At 39.8% G+C, this 5,907-nt stretch overlaps 1 pseudogene; it reads left to right on the forward strand.

The window, feature by feature from the left end:
* Positions 1-5,635, forward strand: LOC142664023 (trypsin-like; annotated as a pseudogene).
* Positions 5,636-5,907: the final 272 nt, after the last annotated feature.

Consider the following 5,907-nt stretch of genomic DNA (forward strand, 5'->3'; position numbering starts at 1 on the left):
TCACTATTATTTCGTTCTCTTTCAGTTGCCTTTGAAGATGATAAGATTGTAGGAGGTTATATCTGTGCCAAGAATTCTGTCCCCTGGCAGGTGTCCCTAAATGCAGGCTATCACTTTTGTGGAGGGTCTCTGATTAACAGCCTATGGGTGGTCTCTGCTGCTCACTGCCACAAACAGTAAGTGGGGATGATCATGACAAAGTAGAAGGTAGTCGGTCACCATCTATCCCTCACATTGTCCTAAATCCCCACCAGTCGCTCCAGAAAACATGTATGTGGACTCCGGTATCATTCTTATTTTTTGGACCTGTTTTTATTATTATTATCGTTGGTAAGAGTCATCAGAATAATTTTGACACTTGGTGACCAAATGGGTTCTCCAAAGAGTCCTTTTTGTCTTTAGGTCTTAAGGAATATTCCTGTTGTATTTGGGGAGCAGAACATTTAGGAAACTGGACAATGTTCTATCAATGGTGGCATGAAAAAATAAGTACATCGGTCCCCCATCATCATGCTTCTCTCTGATTTGTACCCCCATTAATGCCCCGCATCTAATTTGTAAACTCCTAATGGCCCTCAAAACCCAGATACCTTTACTAAGTACCCCCTTGGTCCCAATGCATCTAATAAGTATCCCTCATGGCACCTATGTATCTAAATAGTGTCAAATTGAATTTGAAAACTGGATAATCTGATAAAATTAAGAATTATATAAAGGTTTTCATCGATGAGGGGGGTTTCTGTGATCAGCCTGTTACCAGGGGGCAAGCAAGAGTTAAACATATAAACATATATACAATAAAGACTTATATATAATTATGAAATAGTTATTGTTCATAGTAAAAGTTAACTCCACATATATACAGTATATATATATATATATATATATATATATATATCTGTCAATCAATGAGATAGCTGCTGTATACAATAACTTGCCTTTACTTTGTTGCATGGACAATTCAGAAATGTCAAATGGGTCGTTAATGGTGCCCTTGGGTGCCCAGTTTAAGTTAGTTACTTTTTTTCTTTTATGGGTGGTGTGGAAGGAAACAAGGAGGAAGGGAACTAGCTAGGATCATACAACCTCGATCTTCTACAAGGGATGGGAAGGGGGATGAAGAAGTTCTGGGGCCACTGCATGTACAGATGAGAGCAGGCACCAGAGCAAATACAAAGTCTTCCTCTGTGTTCTGTCCCATACCACTGCTTTCAAGAACAGTTCCAAATAGCCTTTCTCCAGGTGCTTTTCCACATCATATTCTTGCTCTCAGGTGTAGGATTGCCCACAATTGTCTATCCCCTTCCATCCTATATAGGAGAGAGGAATAGCATGACTCTTGAGCCGGTTCCTCCCTGTTTCCTAACATTGTAGTGCATGTAAATGGATGCACATGAATGGGACCAACCTCAAAGAGGTCTTCCCTCTACAATCCACTCATCACAGTCATAGATAAGGGGTTTTCATTTTTTATGTAATCACTTTTTTTAATTTTTTGCACATTTCATGTTAACGAACCAAAAATATTCTAGCAGTCTCATTTGTTTCTTCCCAGCTCAGTTGCATCTATACATTTGAAACCATTTTATTATGGCCAGCTGTGATTAGCTGCAGTTATAAAACCCCCCTCACTCACACTAACTGTCTGTAGTACTATCTGCGAGTGCTGTGTGGCAAAGAGGTCAGTGTATGTCTATGAGACACTGCTCCTCACTGCCTCCTGTGTAAAAACTGACAGAGAAATCTCTCACTAGCAGAATGCAGAGGAGACAGGCTGGAGCTGCATTACATAGGGATACACAGACTCTGCAGTGTGAGGAATGAAGTTCTTTGTCACTTACCTACCGCTTGCTACACTTAGATAGGACTCAGAGCAGAGCAAGTGCAGTGAGATGAGACTCCGCTCCCTTGGAAAGCTAGAGGCATGATAGGAAAGGTAGTCTGCATTAGGGGAAACCTATCAGAGGGGGAAGAAGGAACCAAGATGGCAGGCAACCTCTAAATGACCCATCAACTAAAACAGGTATGCACTATATAGGCAAAAAAATAAATAAATTGTTGAAGTGCTTTTTTAATAACTTGATAAAAAGTTCTACAACTTTCTATTATAGTTTGGGTTTCAGTTCCTCACTGTTGTCAAGATGTTTGCTTGCTGTCAGTAAACGAGAGCATATCTAGTCCTGATTTCAGCTGACAAGGGGATATAATTCAGCTGAAAGCAGGATTAGGTATCTACAAATTTGCTGCCACTAAATTTAAACAATTGTGTTCTTATTCACTGCCGGCAAGCACATATCTTGAAAATGTTGAGGAATTGAAACATAAAGTATATTAGAAAGCTGTAAAACTTTCCATTGATATAGTGATTGAGTTTTACAAAGAACAGCAGCTTAATACTTACCTACAGGCACTGGGGAAGTTGTATATGGCAGTCTTAGTCTGAAACACGCAGGAGTTAGATGCAACTAATTGATTAAGAGTTCAATTTATGAAAATATAATATTAGAGATTTTGCGTTCAAGTTATTGAAAATAGAAAAATCTGACTGGAAAAGAACGCTTAACAGACAATTTTAATATTGAATCCTTAATTTACTAAGAGGCGCATTCATCTTGTGCTGTCTGTGCGCGAGAAAGAAAAATCTATGCCAGCTAGGAGCTGTTTTAGATTTCCACTCTAATTTACGCCAATTTTTGGCAAAAATTATAGTCAATTCTTCAGGCTGTGGGTGAATCCACCCCTCCTGGTAAGTGCCATGAGCAGCATAGAAGATATTTTTTAAGTTTGCAAAATGCAACTTTTCTACACCAGAAAACTGTAGTAAATCATTTGATAAATTCCCTCCAATGCCTCTGACAGTTTCTTGACTTTTTTCCGCGTAGATGACGTCTGGCTGTTGATATCACGGTATATGCATATCTTAGTAATGGCTATGCTCTTCATTACAGGAAGGTACAGGTGATGCTGGGAGAACATAACATCGCTGTAAGTGAGGGCACCGAGCAGTTCATTGACAATGCCAAGTCCATCAGACATCCCAAGTACAACTCCAGGACCCTGGACAACGACATTCTCTTGATCAAGCTTTCCTCTCCCGCCACCCTCAACGCCTTTGTAAACACCATCCCCTTGCCCTCTGCATGTGTCGCCGCTGGCACCAGCTGTCTCATCTCCGGTTGGCGAAAACACCCTCAGCAGTGGCTGTGAGTACATGGGACAGATCCCTATGCATCAACTATCCTATAAATGTGTATGATTGTCCATAGAAAGGAATTGTGTAGCATTACTAATGTGAAATACAGAGACTGGGATATGTCCTAGTGACAGGACCACAACTGGGACCAGTGCAAAGATCAGTGTATTCCATTGGGATAGAATATAATATATTAAATACGTGCTGCATGTGACTTGAAAACCTTTAGGTCTCATGAACGGATCCATCATACGGCACCCTTACACTGCTATATGCCCATACTGTACCTGAACTATAATATTGGGGAATTGTATTATAAGAAATTCTATAGTATATTGTCATATGCCAAGATCTACCTCAAGCAGGAGCAGGGAATATCCTGCCTACCATGAATTAGTATACAATAGAATTGTCTAATGCCTATATACAGTATAAGACAGGGTTCCCTCTAAACTGTGCGCTCTGGAAAGGAAAGAGTCAAAACAACATTCCAGTGTGGAATTATTAACTCTTTAATATCCAGAGCGCACAGCTTTGCGGGAAAAGTGTTATACGGCATTGCCCACAAAACGGTTTCCATATTTTAACTCACCAATCTCCAAGTAGACTTAATGTGCATTTTGGATATCTTTTAATGGTTGGAGCTCTGTGTCCTTTCAAAGTCAAATAAATAAATTCTGTCAGCCTGCAGCTACCACCAGGGGGAGCATATGAGCTTACTTAATGCATATATATTCTTTAGATCAATGGTAGCTGTAAAAATCTGTATACAGCAAGCTCCCTCTAGTGGCGACTGCAGGTAGCTAAAGTTAATTCATTTGCAGTCCTGTACCAGAAAAACGAAGATCCGACCACTATAAAAATCTATTAAGAAATTAATTAACACAGAATTTTGAACCCGATTCCAGGAAATAAAAAAAAAGGGACCATTCTCGTTAATATGTTTTCCCTCCTACAATTCTTGCAGGAATAGCATTTTGGATCAGTTGGTTCAGTGCTGTTGGGGATGTGCAGTACAATAATTTTTGGCTTTGCACTCACCATACACCACAACGTTCATTAAACTTCATTTTATATTTTTTAGCTAATTACCCCGATCTCCTGCACTGTGTGGATGTGCCAGTCCTGACTGATGCTCAGTGTAATGACGCCTATCCCAGAGAGATCACTGCCAATATGATCTGTGTGGGCATCCTTGAAGGAGGAAAGGATTCCTGCCAGGTAATCTAGATTATCATCATAAACCCTCCACAACAATACACCGCAATCCACCTGCCGCAAAACTACAACTCTCAGCATGCCCTGACAGCTGCAGGTAGTTTTAAAACAGTTGGAGAGTCAAGATGGAGACCAGTGCACTACAATTCAATGTAGCTACATACAAAACTGCATTATATATATATATATTTATATATATATATTTATATATTTTTTTTTTGTTATTTTATGCTGCATTTTATATTATCTTAGTGGCAGAGGGACTCATAACTGGCATGTCCTTCTTTATTAATGAAGTAAACGATACAGTAATGTTGCTGCCATTATATTAAGAGGTACTGTAGTGATTATTACGCAATGTGAAAACCGATTTTCACTAAGTTCCCCTTTAAATTAGGCATTTACAAGATACTATAATAAAACAATTGTATTCATATAGTGACCCCTTCCTGGCCAGTCAGAACTGCCTAGAAGGCTCACGTGATAAACAGACTCGCTAGAAAAAAAATCCTACTACCTATGAGTATAAATGTATTATCCAACCCCTGTCCATATACCTTATTGGGGCAATGGACATCATAGAGGGGGTGCCTCTGCTCGGGACCTTCCACTATGAACAAAGTAAAGGCTGCTCCCGATCCGGCAGACTTGGTTCCCCCATATATTACACGGTCAGCCATTCAGCTGGCTGCTGCAGGGGTATTAGAGGACCGAATGAAACATCCCTCAGTGATAACAGTTGATCGCTATGGGGAACCAGGAGCCGGACCAACTTTTTTAGGGAAGCATTTTTTTTCATTAGGTAACCCCTTTAATTTCCTTAGTCTGGTATTAGCCCTGCACCCTTTATTTAATTTTACATTTCTGCCCTTACCATCTAAATTCCCTTCTCCACAAGGACATAACTGGTATTTTACATTATTTTCTTCAAAGTAGAATTCCTATTCCTATAATTCCTATTGTGCAATGTGCAGTCACACCAGTTTTCCAGATGATGTAAATAAGATTTCATCTCCAATGTTCTCATCTGGATCATGGAATAATAACATTTAATACATTTTCATTCATCTTCAGGGTGACTCTGGTGGACCCGTCGTCTGTAATGGAGAACTACAGGGTATTGTCTCTGGGGGATATGGCTGTGCCCTCAAGGATAACCCTGGAGTCTACACCAAAGTCTGCAACTATAATGCCTGGATCCAGGACACCATTGCTGCAAATTAAATCCTTATATTTCTCACTGGCATCAATGATTTACTTATGTCTATAATTGTTCAATAAACTTTACGTCCACTCAAGAATTGTCAACATTCACATTATTACGTAGAATTCCAGTAAGGCTCTGTCCACACTGGTGTCCCAGCTTCCATGACCAGCTATGCCAGATCCAATTTCAAATGGATACTGGCGAATTCCGGTTGACATTAAAAGTGGTCATTTAGGATCCTTTGAGGTTTCGGCATTTTTGAATAGTCAGAAAGGCAGATGGAAACTTT

The sequence above is a fragment of the Rhinoderma darwinii genome, chromosome 11, assembly GCF_050947455.1.
Source record: "Rhinoderma darwinii isolate aRhiDar2 chromosome 11, aRhiDar2.hap1, whole genome shotgun sequence".
Classification (NCBI taxonomy): Eukaryota; Metazoa; Chordata; class Amphibia; order Anura; family Rhinodermatidae; genus Rhinoderma; species Rhinoderma darwinii.